At 41.2% G+C, this 16,629-nt stretch overlaps 1 pseudogene; it reads right to left on the bottom strand.

The window, feature by feature from the left end:
- Positions 1-12,110: 12,110 nt before the first annotated feature.
- Positions 12,111-16,051, bottom strand: LOC140531844 (verrucotoxin subunit beta-like; annotated as a pseudogene).
- Positions 16,052-16,629: the final 578 nt, after the last annotated feature.

A 16,629-nucleotide genomic window follows, 5' to 3' on the forward strand; every position in this document is an offset into this window, starting at 1 on the left:
ACTTTCTGACTCTTCTACATATGTTCTGCCAGTTTAAAGGGAGCAAATGGTACATATTAACCTAATTCTGTTGGTCTCTTTTTAGACGAAAGTCTGTTGGTTGACAATGAGTAGGGGATGAGTTGCATCATGTAAAAAAATTGTCTCACACAGAGGTCTGCAGAATGATCCAAGCAGGAACTTTCTGCATATAATAATTTCCACACATGGCTTTCAAAAGTTCCTGCCTTACTTCCTTCTGAACCTCTTTCTTTTTCTCCCTTCAACCTGCTCCCTCATTAAAAAAGAAAGGAATTTGTGCCAAATACTACCAAATGATAGAAATCTCCTCAGTGATTGATTCCAGCTATGTACATATCTTTTGTGTTTATTTATTTCTAATATTCATTTAAAAATTTTGAGTTCCAAATTCCCTCTCCCTCCAGTCCCTCCCCAAACCATCAAAAAGGCAAGCAATATGATAGTCATTATACTACAGCATATATCTGTTTTCACACCCTGGATTCATGACCTCTCTGTTAAGAGGTGGTTAAGGTTTCGTTATAGGTCCTCCAAACACTTATTAGATGATTGGGGTTTTTTTTTTTTTTTTTTTTACATATTTCTTATGTCTTCTAGATTGCTTTTCTTTATAGTGTTGTTTTTCTTACAGAAATTATACTATTTCTGCTCACTTCTATCTTCATGAATCGGTTTTGTGTATTCTCTGAAATCATGCTTTCTTATTTTTTGTGGCACAATTAAGATTCATTTGGACGCATAATAGTATAATTTGCTCAGGCATTCCCCAATGGCTGTATTTCTCTTTAGATGCTAGCTCATTTCTTATTTTCCACCTTTAAATGTTCTTTTCAGAATACAGCTTTTTCATGGCTATTACCTTCCCAGTATTCTTCTTCTCTAGATGCCTTCCCCTCACCAGCTTTCCCTGTTGAGTTTAACAAGCTTCTTCTTTCTGCTTTGGTGTATTCCTCTTACTTATCTTCTTTCTTCCTCTTCAAACCATTTGAACAGACCAAATGCACCTGTAGGTCCTCTAATTTACCTCTCCCTGTACACCTTGAAGACATTAAGTTTCTGAGGAGACATTTGTCTTACCCTGCCTCCCCCAATAGATTATTAGCACTCCAATACCATGAAGCTACTTAACTTCTTCAAATAAAGTGACTTTTTAAGATTTCTCTTGACTCCGATTTTTCATTGCAGTGTTTTTAGACAGTCACAGTCTTTTAATCAGAAATGCTTCAAAGTTCTGTATTCCATTACAAATCCATGTCTGTCCAGTATGATTATACTCTACTTTGCAGGGTAATTCTTCTTGATTGTCAAACTCTATCTTTTCCCTTACAGAATATTGCATTCCAAGATCTCCTCTAGTTTATGCTAGCACCTATCAGGTCTTGTGTGATCTTGTCTGGAATTCTTTCATAAATTAACTGCTCTTGTTTATTTGGGGGGAGGGGATAACTTGCAATATTTTATCTTGCAATTTATGTTTGCAACATGGGATACCTAGATTTTAGCTATGACATTCCTAGGATTTTTCCTTTTGGGGTTTCTCTGAGGAAGTATATATGGAGTCTTTCCATCTATATCTTAGTTCTACTATATCTGGAACTTTTCATTTATATTTTCTTGAAATATAATGTCTAGATTATTCTTTCCCCTGCCTTTCATGTAGAACAGTGATTCTTTTTTTAAAAAATTATTTATTTGTTTTAAGTTTCCAACATTCATTTCCACAACGTTTTGAGTTCCAAATTTTCTCCCCATCTCTCCCCTCCCCCTGCCCCAAAACTCTGAGCATTCTGATTATCCCTTCCACCAATCTGCTCTCCCTTCTAACACCCCTCCCTTCTTTTATCCCCATCTTCTCTTTTGTCCTATAGGGCAAGATAAATTTCTATACCCCATTACCATTATTTCCCAGTTGTATGCAAGAACAATTCTGAACAGTTGTTCCTAAAACTTTGAGTTTCAGCTTCTTTTCCTTCCTCCCTCCCCACCCATCCCCACTGAGAAGGCAAGCAATTCCATATAGGCTATATATGTGTAGTTTTGCAAATGACTTCCATAATGGTAATTTTGTGTGAGACTAACTGTATTTCCCTCCATCCTATCCTGCCTCCCATTTCTTCTATTCTCTCTTTTGACCTTGTCCTTTCCCAAAAGTGTTTACTTTTAATTGATCCCTCCTTCCATTTGCCCTCCCTTGCCTCTTCTCCCCCACCCTGCTTATCCCCTTCTTCCCTATTTTCCTGTAGTGTCAGATAGGGTTCCATACCAAATTGAGAGTGCATTTTATGCCTTCCTTGAGTCAAATGGGATGAGTGTAAGCTTCACTTTTTCCCTCTCATCTCCTCCCTTTTCACCTCCATTGGAAAAGCTTTCCCTTGCCTCTTTTATGAAAGATAATTTGCCTCATTCAATTTCTCCCTTTCTCCTCCCAATATATTCCTCTCTCATCTCTTAATTTTATTTTTTATATATGATCCCTTCCTATTCAACTCACCCTGTGCTCTCTGTTACTCTCTCTTTATGTGTGTGTGTGTGTGTGTGTGTGTGTGTGTGTGTGTGTGTGTACAATCCCACCAACTGCCCAGGTACTAAGAAAAGTTTCAAGAGTTACAGATATCATCTTTCCATGTAGGAATGTAAACAGTTCCAGTTTAGTAAATCCTTCATGGTTCTCTTTCCTGTTTACCTTTTCATGCTCCTCTTGATTCTTGTGTTTGAAAGTCAGATTTTCTTTTCAGCTCTGGTCTTTTCATTAAGAATACTTGGAAGTTCTCTACTTCATTGAAAGACCATTTTTTTCCTCTGAAGTATTATACTCAATTTTGTTGGCCAGGTGATACTTGGTTTTAGTCCAAGTTCCTTTGACTTCTAGAATATCATATTCCACGCCCTTTGATTCTTTAATATATAAGATGCTAGATCTTGTGTTATCCTCATGTTATTTCCGCAGTACTCAAATTGTTTCTTTCTAACTGCTTGCAATATTTTCTCCTTGATCTGGGAACTCTGCAATTTGGCTGCAATGTTCCTAGGAGTTTCTCTTTTTGGATCTCTTTCAGGAGGTTATCAGTGGATACTTTCAATATTTTGCCCTATGGTTCTAGAATATCAGGGCAGTTTTCCTTGATAATTTCATGGAAGATAATGTGTAGGCTCTTTTTTTGATCATGGATTTCAGGTAGTCCAATAATTTTTAAATTATTTCTCCGGGGTCTATTTTCCAGGTCAGTTGTTTTTCCAGTGAATTGTTTCACATTATCTTCTATTTTTTCAAATTTTTGGTTTTGTTTACTAACTACTTGGTTTAACTCATAGTCATTCATTTCCCTGAACTCAGTTCTCTCTTTCAAAGAATTATTTTGTTCAGTGAGCTTTTGAAACTTCTCCTCCATTTGACTAATTCTGCTTTTTATATTTAAATTTATTTATTTAAGTTTTCAACATTCATTTCCACAAAATTTTGGGTTCCAAATTATCTCCCCATTTCTCCCCTCCCCGCACCCCAAAACGCCAAACATTCTAATTATCCCTATCACCAATCTGTCCTCCCTTCTAACATCCCTCCCTTCCCTTATCCCCATCTTCTCTTTTGTCCTGTAGGAAAGATTAATTTCTGTACCCCATTACCTGTATTTCTTATTTCCCAGTTGCAAGAACAATACTCAGCAGTTGTTCCCAAAACTTTGAGTTCCAACTTCTCTTCATCCTTCCCTCCCCACCCATTCCCTTGGGAAGGTAAGCAATTCAATAGAGGCCATATCTGTGTAGTTTTGCAAATGACTTCCAGAATAGTCATGTTGTGCAAGACTAACTATATTTCCCTCCATCCTATCATGCCCCCCATTTCTTCTATTCTCTCTTTTGATCCTATTCCTCCCCAAGAGTGTTGACTTCTAATTGCTCCCTCCTCCCACTTCCCTCCTTTCCATTATCCCCCCACCCTGCTTATCTTCTTCTCTCCCACTTTCCTGTATTGTAAGATAGGTTTTCATACCAAAGTGAGGGTGCATTTTATTCCTTCCTTTAGTCAAATGTGATGAGAGTAAACTTCATGTTTTCTCTCTCACCTCCCTGCTTTATCCCTCCACTGAAAAGTCTTTTACTTTCCTCTTTTATGAGATATAATTTGCCCTATTCCATTTCTCCCTTTCTCCTCCCAAGGTATTTCTCTCTCACCGCTTAATTTCATTATTTCAGATATGATCCCATCCTATTCAATTCACTCTGTGCTCTCTGTCTCTCTCTGTGTGCATGTATGTGCATGCATGTGTGTGTGTGCACATGCTTGTGTGTGTGTGTGTGTGTGTGTGTGTGTGTGTGTAATCCCAATTACCCAGATACTGAAAAAAGTTTCAAGAGCTACAAATATTGTCTTTCCTTGTAGGAATGTAAATAGTTCACCTTTAGTAAGTCTCCTTATGATTTCTCTTTGCTGTTTACCTTTTCATGCTTCTCTTGATTCTTGTGTTTGAAAGTCAAAGTTTCTTTTCAGCTCTGGTCTTATTATGAAGAATGCTTAAAAGTCCTCTATTTCATTTAAAAATCATTTTTCTCCCTGAAGTGTTATACTCAGTTTTGCTGGGTAGGTGATTCTTAGTTTTAGTCCTAGTTCCTTTGACTTCCAGAATATCATATTCCATACCCTTTGATCACTTAATGTAGAAGCTGCTAGATCTTGTGTTATCTTGATTGTATTTCCACAATACTTGAATTGTTTCTTTCTAGCTGCTTGCAATATTTTCTCCTTGACCTGGGAACTCTGGAATTTGGCCACAATATTCCTAGGTGTTTCTCTTTTTTGCATCTCTTTCAGGAAGTGATGGGTGGATTCTTTCAATATTTATTTTGCCCCCTGCTTCTAGAATCTCAGGGCAGTTTTCCTTGGTAATTTCATGAAAGATGATGTCTAGGCTCTTTTTTTGATCATGGCTTTCAGGTAGTCTCATAATTTTGAAATTGTCTCTCTTGGGTCTGTTTTGCAGGTCAGTTGTTTTTCCAATGAGATATTTCACATTATCTTCCATTTTTTCATTCTTTTGTTTTTGGTTTGTGATTTCTTGGTTTCTCATAAAGTCATTAGCCTCCATCTGTTCCATTCTAATTTTGAAAGAACTATTTTCCTCAGTGAGATTTTGAACCTCCTTTACCATTGGTCTAATTCTACTTTTTAAAGCATTCTTCTCCTCATTGGCTTTTTGGACCTCTTTTTCCAATTGAGGTAGCCTATTTTTTAAAGGTGTTATTTTCTTCAGCATTTTTTTGGGTCTCCTTTAGCAAGGTTTTGACCAGCTTTTCATGCTTTTCTTGCATCTCTCTCATTTCTCTTCCCAGTTTTTCCTCCACCTCCCTTACTTGATTTTCAAAATTCTTTTTGAGCTCTTCCATGGCCTGAGATCATTCAATATTTATTTTGGATGTTTGGGATACAGAAGCCATGACTTTTATTTCTTTCCCTGATGGTAATCATTGTTCTTCCTCTTCTGAAAGGATGGCAGAAGATATCTGTTCATCAAGAAAGTAACCTTTTATAATCTTATTTTTTCCCCCTTTTTGGGCATTTTCCCAACCGGTTCCTTGACTTTTGGGTCCTTTGTCAAGAGTAGGGTATACTCTGGTAATCTGTATGATCACAGTTCCTCCAAGGTGTCACAATCAAGCATGTACTGGTCTGGACAGAGGGAGGGATTTTTGTTCTCAGAATCTTAGTTGTTACCTCTCCACAGCCACCTGGCCTCCAGTCCCCCAAATCAGCACTGGGGGCTGATTTTCAGATAAGCTGGATGGGAGGGGCTGCCATTCAGCATGAGACAAAGGCCAGCTCCCCCAGGGCCTCCACACAGAGCCAAGGCAAGAATCAACTCCTCAGTGCCCCCAGGGTTTTTATGTTCCAACAGTGGAAGTGGCTGCTGCGCCTCCTGATGTGGCCTCTGTGGCTGCTGCCTAAGGCCGGAGCTATGGGAAGGCCCTTCTCCCTTCCTGACCAGCTGAAAAAACCCTGTCACTGACCTTTGGCTCCTGTGTGTTGAGGGATCTGCAAACCCACTGCTGCTGGGACTGGAGATTCCACCCCTGAGGGCTGTTTGTGAGCCACGCAGTGGCCATGGCTGTGCTGGGTTTTGCATTTGGTGCAACAGACGTTTCCTGTGGGCCTTTCAGGTCACCCTGGGCTGGAAATCTCCTCCACACTGCTGTTTTCCACTTCTGCTGCTCCAAAATTTGTTGAAAGTCCCTCTCTATAGGTATTTTATGGGCTGTGTGGGGAGAGCCTCCTTGTCTGTTTCTTTCTACTCTGCCATCTAGCTCCTCCCTAATTCTGATTTTTAAAACCTCCTTCTCCTCATTGGCTTTTTGGACCTCTTTTTCCAATTGAATTAGCCTCTTTTTAAAGCTGTTATTTTCCTCAGCATTTTTTTGGTTCTCCTTTAGCAAGCTGCTCACTTGTTTTTTAAGGTCTTCTATTGCCTGAACCCAGTTTAAATTCCCTCTAGAGGTAGAGGCCTTGACTTTCTCTGACAATATGCCTTATTCTTCCTCATTCAAAAGGATGGCTGGAGACACCTGCTCCCCAGGAAAGTAACCTTCTATGGTCTTATTTTTTTCCCTTTTTTGGGCATTTTCCCAGCCAGTTACTTGACTTCTGAGTTTCCTCTCTACAACCTCCTGGCCTCCAACTCCAACAAGCCAGCATTTGGGGGCTGAGATTCAAATGAACTGCTCCCTATCCTCAGGGGCTTTTTGGCAGGGGCGGAGCTGTTATTCAATGTGAGATTAAGGTCAGCTGCTCAGGTGGGGGCAGGGCTGCCACACAGGGTTCAGCTCCCTCAGGGGGTTTCTGATGAGACCTTCAACAATGGATGCAGGCTACTGCCTGCTTTGGGAGCCCCATCTGCTGCTGCCTCTACTGCTACCACCTGAGGAGGCCTGAGTTATGGGGATACCCTGCTCCCCTCTCAGCCAGCCAGAAAAGACCCTCTCACTGACCTTTGGTGCCTGTGGGTTTAGGGTTCTGTGCAGTTGCTGGAGATTCTGTCCCTGAAGCCTGCTTGGATCTGCTCCTCTTGGTGCCGTGTGGCCAAGGCTGAGCTGGGCTCTGCTCTGCATCTGGTGCATGACAGATCTTTCCCATTGGTCTTTCAGGTCTCTGTGGGATAGAAATCTCCTCCACTTAGTTGTTCTGTGGCTTCTGCTGCTCCATAATTTGTTGAGAGTTCTTCTTTACAGGTATTTTATGGACTGTGGTGTAGGAGCTAGCATATGTATATCTTTCTACTCCTCCATCTTAGCTCCTCCCCCATGCTTCCTCATTTCTAACAGCAAAATAGCATTCCATCATAATTACATATCCCACCTTGTTGAGCTGTTCCCCAGTTGATGGACATCCCCTCAAGTACTAATTATGTAGGCAACTGCAGGAAAGGTCTGTCTTACTCTGGCAAAAGGGGAGTGCAACCCAGTGCAGAAAGTGTCCAGGCAAGCCAGTGAGTGGCCCCTAGCCCCAGTATAGGTTAGCAACCATGGCTCCACAGCCTAGCTAAGCAGTCCAGCAGCACAGCAGGCCAGCCCAGAGGCTAAGGTTGGTGGATTGTTTGAGTTCAGGAGTTCTGAGCAGCACTAGGGTTAAGGTTCATCACATGTCACACTAGGTTCAGCACCAAAAGGGTAAGTCCCCTCAAGTGGAGGGATACCAGACTGAGTAGGAGGGGCAAACCTGGCAAGGTAAAAAAAAGTAGCCAGTTAAAGCTTTGGTACTGATCAGGGACTGGCTGCTACACTGCCAGCCTGGGCAACATCTAATACCAAATCTAAAAAATAATCTAAATTGAGATATGGGAATAATCTTAGCCTCCTGTCAGTTGTTAAATCCCATAGATCACACACCATTGGGGACAAGAGGACAATTCCTCCCAATCTGACAATGCCTGTCTAGGGATTACGGGGAGAATAGAACCTTATGGGTCTAGCTTCACAAGGGTAATTAATTTATGACTCTACTTTATGTTTTATGGAATATGTTTTATGGAAAATATGTCTGGCTTCACATAAGGCAGGAAAATTTTGAAAAGTAAAACCAACCATTTTTGATAACACTTTTCATCTTGGAGGGAACTTTCTAACAAAGAAAAGATATATCCTGGTAAAAGGTAGCAGATAGAAGATTAGACACTTATTAGTTCCATGTCATATATGGTTTCCTAAGAGATCTCCACTCGGGTAGGCTGAAAAATTTCAAGGATGGAAAGGATAGGAAGGGTTGTTTATTTTATTTAAAATTTTTAACCTATCATCTATTTATTTGGAACAGTAATATCCTTTTTCTGTGTGATTAACACAGTGAAGACAACATGGGAACAATTATGTACAAAAGGTATATGTGGGGTAATTTGGATGTTGTGTTTGTCCTTCATCCTCAAAGAGGACCTTGACATCAGGGGAGATCATGACTTGACTTGCAGTTGACTTTGATTTGAGGGAGGGAGGTCTGTGCAAGATCAGCACACTCACTTTCTCCTCCAGAGCCATCTGGGTCCACTGGCCAGATATTCGTCAGCATGACTGGAGATGGTCCAGGATGAAATAGGAGACCCTGGATCTTTTAAGCTAGGGTATTTTCTGGTTCTCATTTTGAGTGAGGCAATATCCTTTCAGTGAATAGGTCTGTATAAGAAGTGAGTCAAGGGATGGCCCCTTTAATAGAAAAAAATTTAAACTGAGAGGGGAAGACCCTCATGGTTGCTGGCCAAAAGAGAAACAGTTATTATTTACATTACAAAAAATTTGGGTGTAATCTCTGGGGGAAGGCCTTAGAATTAAGGGGGAAGGGGAAAGGTGATATTTTTAGCAGGTCTCCTAGGGTGCCAAGGAAACCAGGAGGCAGAGGAGAGAAAGGAGAATATTCCAGGCATGGAGGACAGGCAGGGAAAATTCAGTGTCCTGATCAAGAAACAGCAGGGTGTTGAGAGTCATCGACATTAGGTGAAATAATGGATAAAAGTGCAGGACTTAGAGTTGGGAAAACCTGAGCTTAAAACCAGCCTTCAGGCACTTACAAACTGTGATCCTGGACACATCTCTTCTATCTGTCTCAGTTTCTATATTTGTAAAATGGGGATAATAATAGCATTAATTTTCTAGGGTGTTCTTGAGGATAAAATGACATAATATTTAAAAAAATGCTTTGTAAACCTTAATGCAGTGTAGAATTGCCAGCTGTTATTATTTGTTGGATTGTAGCGTAGGAGGGAGGAAGCCAGGTGTAAAAGGTTGAAATGCTGCCAGGTCATAAAGGCTTAACAATCAAGTAAAGAATTTATAATTGATCCCAACCAGGAGAACTTCCCTTTGGCCCCAGGACTTTTTTGCATTCTTAAATATTAAAGCTTCGCTGATCTCCAAATCCCAAGTCAAAGGAAGCACTAGACTTCCTGACCTTGGTTCATTAGGTTAGAGAAAGAACAGCCTTTACTTCTCATTGCCTTTTCTTTCTTCCTTTGCCAATCTGACCTTGTCTTGATATTTGAATCTATCACCCCATCTTGTCTCCCTTGCTCTTCTACAGCCACCTCAGCTTTAAACAGGAATATTTATCTATAGGGGAAAAGAAAGTGTACATTCAGAAATAACCCATCAAACCGAGGTAGATATGCATATCAAAGATTTTACCTCATGCAATCTGAATGATAGTAAAACTACTTTTTCTGATTATTCTTTACTCATACTAGATCCTTTGGGTTAATTTGGTTATGTGATTTCATGAAATGCAAAAGTTAAGCTAGATAACTTTAAAGACATGCTACTGAAAAACTTCTGCACAGACAACATAAATGTGTCTTGGATAAGAAGGGCAGTGGTTAAATGGGGAAAAAGTCTTGACTTCTCTAGTAAGATTTCTCTAACCATGATATGGAAACAATCAACACATATACATATATGTAGGTTTACGTATGTACATGTAACATATGTAACACATACAACTAATAGTCATTTCCCATTACAAATATGGTCAATAGATGAACAAACAGCACTTTGAAGAAGAATTGTAAAGAAAGCACAACCACATGAAAAAATGTTCCAAATCACTCGATAATGAGTGAAATTCAAATCAAAACAGCTTGAGGAGGCAGATTAAGAAGCCCTCATTTGCAACAATTCTGCCCTTGAAAGTATAGTATTGAAGTACAGTACAGTAAAGACACCGGAGCCAAAACTAACCATAAACAACAAAAACAAAGAAGACACAGTCTTCTGACTTGCCTCTTTCCACTTTGGGTTTCATCATGCCAGAGTCCCAGGGAAGAGGGACAGACTTGAGGAAGAGAGCTGCTGATGTGGGAGGTGAGGGAAAGTTGAAGGGGAAACCCCACTGCCTCCTTTCTCTATTTTTTTTCCTTCTTTTAACAGCTCCTTCAGATTCCCACATAAGGGAGAAAGCCCACCCAGCAGTCCTCATCTAGAAAAAATGACAATCATTCCAAGGAAATCAGGGGAATTCTTTGAATTCTGGGGGAATATTTCAGCTAGCAGGGCTAATCAGAATGAGAAGACATTTCTGGTTCAAGGACAGGGAACAAAGGAGTGTGACTCCATAGCTTTACCATTGTGAAATTGTGAAAGTCCTTTTAGACAAAACTGCAGGATCTCTTATCCACAGTTTGTTATATTTGATTTCCCTTTTGGAGTAGTTGGGGCCTTTCTAATGTTAGGTCACCATGTTGTTAAAGGTTGAGGTAATGAAATGGTTGTAGTTCCTATTTTCACCTTCCCCATGAGCATGATTTGTCTACTCTCAGCAAGTGTTAGACAAGAGAAGTAGATAACCTGAATGGCACTGTTATCTAATCAGGTACAACTGGACTTGGGCACTCAAATGAAAATGAAACCACCGGACAAAACAGTCAAATCAAGAAACATTTATTAAGAGTCTACTTTGTGCCAGGCGCTGTGTTAAGCAGTGGGGATATGAAGGAAGGCAAAAGGACATTCTCTGCTCTCAAGAAACTCACAATAAAATGTGGGAGGCAACATGCAAACAACTTTGTGCAAAAAAGACATGACCAGGATAAAGTGGAGCTCATCACAGAAGAAAGGCACTTGTAGTCAGGGCAAAGGGAAAGGCTTCTTACAAATGGTTTGACTTTAGTAACTTTGGAGGAATTTGGTGGAAGTCAAGAAAGCCTAGAGGCTGAAATGGACAAGGAGAGAATGGGATAACAGCCAGTGAAACACCTAGGTACAGGAAGGTCAGGATCACTGGATTGCTAAATACATAGAGTGGAATATGGTAGAAGAATCCTGAAAATATAAGAAGGGCCAATGTTATAAAAAGATCTTACATTGGATGCTGGAGGGAATAAGAAGCCCTTGACCTTTATTAAATGGGACCAGGAGAAAGTGTATCTAAAAAAAATAGTATGAACACCTTCCTTGGGTTTCATCCATGAATGAGAAAATCACTTTTATATTATACATGAAGGTTGGGGGGGAGAAAAAATTAAAAATTTATTTGGGAGGTGCAGAAAAGACAAAAGTCGAGGGAAAAGAGGAGAGTCCTTTTTTTTTTTTTGCTGGTGGAGAGAAAGGCAAATTATTTGGTCTTCTAAATTTTTCTGCTTTTTTTCAGTCTTTTACTTTTCCAAGTAAATCAAACCTAATTGTTTGGGATACAAACTGATTTCAACACAATACATTTTTATGTTCCCAAACTAACAGAGACTCTAGATGCATTAAGAATGCTTTAAAAATAAGGAGTGGGTTATATTTGAAACTTTTCCAAATTTCTATTAAAGAACCCCAACATCTGCTTAGCTTATTTTTCATCTCTCTGTTTCTTCTAAATAACCTTAATTTATTAGGTCTTTTATTTTCTTTCTTTTTTCTCTCTCAAAGTACTTGGTTGGGGTTGGGTTAATGATTGAGTAATGCTAGAGGACACTTGGGATCTGGTTAGGAAAGCCATGGATAGGAAGAAATGGTTTGTGAAGGTTTCCTGCCCCTGGGTTCAGCAATATGTCTTTATGAATGCAGTCATAAGTGATAACTAGATATAAAAGAATTTTGGTTGTCAGAAGATGTTAAAATATTTAGATAATATGCCTTTAGTCAACCTTAATCAACTTCTTAATTAAGGATGAAAAAGCCTCTATGGGAATGGGGGTCACTGAGTCACTCTTGTCACTGCTCTCACTGGTCCAGCCCCTACTACATACAGCAGAAATTTGGAACGTGTACACAGAGTGATATATCAGTTCATAAATGTCACAGTAAGTCTTGATATTTCCTGTGGTGTGTTCATGCCATTCTCCTTCCCCCTCCTCACCCATTGCCTCAGCCTCCTCTCTGTACTGTATTTCTATATTCTTTGATCATGATGCTTGCTCTACCAACACTTGGACCCTGCCAGCACAGGGTGACAGACTGTAGTCCTACCACTACAGCTTTTGGCATCCCAGGAGGGCAGGTTGGGGTAAGTGTGCTCACACGGAGACTCACATCACTGCTCTCATTGAGCCCTGGCGCACACACTTCAGCAAACCGGAACACATACTCAGTGCAAATTTCTAGGCCACTCACTTTGAATACCTCTGGCTTTCCAGACACAGAGATGGTGGTCCAGTTCCCTTTCCTTACAACCTGACACTCTACCTGATAGCCAGTGATCCTATCTTCCTTTCCAGATGCTGAGGTCAATGTGAGCTCTACACAGTCATGTGTGACCTCACCAATCTGGGAAGGGGGAGGATTGACTGGTAGCTCAGAGGTGGTGTTGACCAGTAGTCCCTTTTCGTAGAGGTAAATGGAAACCCCCTTGTTCTCCCTTATCTGGGACAGAGGCCACAATGCTTTGAGTCTTCTCAGCGGAATGACTGGCCTTGGCAAACACTGTAAAGGATTCTGCCAATTGTTTTGCTTTTCTCCTTGTCTTTCTGTCCTCCAGCCATATGCAATATATCTTTTGCTCACAATCAGGACTGAATGATGCTGGATTCCATAGCCACTATTTCCAATCTGCTAAGTAGGGTTCTTCCAGCAAGGAGGTGAGTGCAAACACCGGGACAAATCTGTGGGGAGAGTCTAAGTACCATATCACCCAACTCATTCTGGTCAACTATGACTGTCACCTCTTTCAGAAGGGTGAGGTGGGAAGTTACCACCTTCATCTCCTGGAGCTTCTGATCATGGAACTCTGAGAGCCTCCTAGTGCTGAATGTGAATTGGTTTTCCCTGGTTAAAATCCTGGTTAGCTCCTTTTCCTCTACTCTGCCTGCCCAGATCTCAGGTAAGGCCTTGGCTATTTCCTTCTGTAAAAGTTGTCTGTACTGCCTATTTAGCTCTTGGAATAGCCTGATCTCTTCCTTGGGTGCAGAAAAGACTGAGAGCCCTGGTGCCTCCAGCATGTCATGACACCTCTTATCATACTCAGATAATTTCTCCACAGTGTTCTGGACATCCCACACCCAGCTAATGCTGATTCTTGAGCCAGGGTGGTAGCCTTGGAGCTCAGCTTCTCCAGAGGGTACAGCCAGACTTGGAGGGGTACCCCATGGCCCCTAAGAAGCTTAGGAAGGGAGGCAAAGACTTTTACTGCCTCTTCATGTGTCATGGTATTGGTACCAAGAACAAAATCCCCATAAAGGTGACACTTGAATTCCTGAGTTGATTTTATCACACTGTCCTCTCCCTGTAATCTTCTTGCTGCATGGGCAGTCTTCTCTGCCTCAGCCTTCAATGTTGCTTCTATATCCTTGACATTTTCATTGATGGAAACTTTTTGATCAAAAACAAAGAAATCCTGGGCCCCACAGAGCACTGTAGTGACCACGTGGGTGGCTGTTCCATTATCAAAAATCTCATGGTAAGAAATATTTTGATATCTCAAGTGGTTCATTGTGAGGTGGGAAAACTGTGTAGTCATACTGTACTTAAGAGTAACCTGGGCTTGCTTTTGGGATATCTTGGTGTCCCAATACTTGGCAGAACTTCTTATTTCAACCAGGCCCCTCTCCCCTTCACCCCCCAGGACACTTGCTTTCAGCTCAACAGCAATGTTCAGGGAATTGTCCTTTTCATCAATAGAGTCAGAGGTGATGATGTTAAAGTCAGTCTTGTATTGGTCTGTGGTCACATTTCTCTTGAGGGTCTTCTTTATGGGTTACCGTAAAGTAAAGCTTAGGATGGAACAGAGACATTAGGGGATAAATGGCAGAGTATAGAGGGACCACATCCTGTCACTTCAGGGTTTCCTTTCTAGCAGGGACAGCTGGGTCTAGGAGGCAGCTTGTGGCAGGAGGGTAGGAAGGGCAAGAGGCCCAGATGACAGAGCTGGAGAAAATCCCACTTCTGATCTGGAAAGAACGTCTCTAGGGTTCTGAATCTCCCTCACTGCACTGAGACTTCTATGATTGATAGGGGGAAACTTTCCAAAGCCTCTCCATACTCTGAACCCCTGAATGTGGATCCTCAATCTTCCCACCCAACAGCCCCAGTACACACCTAGCTCCTCAGTTCCTTCCACAGGTAGGGAAGCCTCTCCTCCTCCCAGCCTGGGGACTGCATCTTAACCTGGTGATATTGGTTTCAAAAGGCTTACAAAACACTTCTATGAAGTAAGTAGTGCTATCGCCTTTAGCCCCAATTTCCGGATAAATAAACTGATACTCAGCGAGATGTTGGTTAACTTTTGGGAGAACATACAGCTAGTATGTATCAAAGCAGAGCCCTGGTCTCCTGACTACAAGAGTAGCCAACACACTGCCTGCCCTACATAGAGAACAGGAGGTGACCCAGAGGTCAGTGCCTGGTGGGTGGAGAAGGAATATTGCATTTACGTTGTGGGTTTGGCCGTGTTAATTGAAGATATGACCTTTGGAACATTCTCTGAGACAGAAAAGCAGTAATTATGTCTCTGAAGAAATATTGCTTCTTCTGGCCAGATCCCTTGTTTTGGACGTTCTAGTTTAGCTAGCTAATAATAATAACATTACTCCCTAGCGTTTATATGGCACTTTAATATTTACAGAGTATTGGGGAGTGGTTCAGCAAGTTGTAGTATGTGATTGTGGTGGAAAACTATTGTGGTATAAAAATGAGGAACAGGATGCTTTCAGAAAGTCTGGAAAGACTTACATGAACTGATGCAAAGTGAAGTGAACAGAACCAGGAGAAGATTTTACGCAGTAACAGCAATATTGTATGATGATCACCTGTGAATGACTGAGCTATTCTCTGCAGTGCAATGATCTAAGACAATTCTGAAGAACTTTTGGTGCAAAATGCTATCCATCTCTGTGGAAAGAACTGATGGAATAAGAGTGCAAAGAATTCTTTTTTTTTTGAACTTTTTTGATGTTTTTTTGGGGGTCTGTTTTATTTTACAACATCAGTAATCTGAAAAAAAAGTTTTGCATGTCTGCACATATAAAATCTGTAAAAACTTTCTGCATTTTCAATGAGAGGAGAGAGGAAATGAATTTGGAATTCCAAATTAAAAAAAAAACATGACTATTCCATATTTGTTTAAGGATTAATGTTTTTAAATTTGAGTATAAAACATAAAAGTAAAAATAATAAACCATTATTTTCTTTTTTTTTCAGTTTTTACAAAAATCTTTATTTAAACATGTTCAGGAAGTATGACAAGGTGACAGTGACTCAGTGTTTCTGTGATACAAGAGGTGTGTGGGAGCACTAAGTGAATGAACACTAGAGTGAGGTAAACAAGGCCGGACTTGGGGACCCTGGCCTGTTGCTAACTGCGCAGCTGGCCTGGTGGAGTGCCGATTCCTCCTGACGTTTCCTTGTGAGGTCATCCACCCCAGAAAATTGACATTCCTTTCAGAAACAAAAGCTTTGCTAAACGGCTGGCACCTGCTGGAGCCTTGCGTGATCATTTGGTTTTGAGATCTCAGCTATGTCAGTCTGAGGGTCATCAGTCACCTCAAGACTGACTGGAGGATTAAGAACAACTCCAAGCAACAACCCAAACCTGGAACAAACAGTGACTCAGGGCACAGTTCAGCCCGCTGGGCAGCCTGGCCATAGCTGGGATGGGTCCCTGAGGGGCCTTTTCACATGATCCACACCCAAGTGTTGGTGAGTAAAAAAAGAAAATGCTTTTACCGGCCTGAGTCATTGGATCTCTACTATTGCCCCTCCCCCCCCCCCACCATGTGTGAGTGCCAGGGCCAGAGCTTCCTGTTCAATTTCACTGCCAGTCAAAGGGGAGTACACCTCCCACCCAGAGATGTTACCATTTACACTGACTGAAAGTGACAGAAAAGTCACGAGTGAGGAAAGCCCCTTCATTGGGCCCAGCGACCTGAGACATAGAGCAGCCTGCAACTGGAGTCTAGGCTTATCTGAGTCTTACTTTTTGGGAGGGTGCCTAGTACATATTAGAGGGTGTCTCCAACAGTGCACACAGGTTTCCCTGTGCTTTGGGCTACAGTCAATCTTCTGCACCTACCTTTACGCTCTCTCCACTGCGGTTAATGCCAGAAGGTCTTACGGTCAGTTAGTGGCCACAGCAGCTGGCCAGCTCCTCTGGGTTCTGTTGCCAGAAGCAAATCTTCAAGCAGGTTGAGTGGAAAATGTTTTAGAAGAGTATGGAATGAAGAC

The sequence above is a fragment of the Notamacropus eugenii genome, chromosome 3 (assembly GCF_028372415.1).
Source record: "Notamacropus eugenii isolate mMacEug1 chromosome 3, mMacEug1.pri_v2, whole genome shotgun sequence".
In the NCBI taxonomy this organism is placed as follows: Eukaryota; Metazoa; Chordata; class Mammalia; order Diprotodontia; family Macropodidae; genus Notamacropus; species Notamacropus eugenii.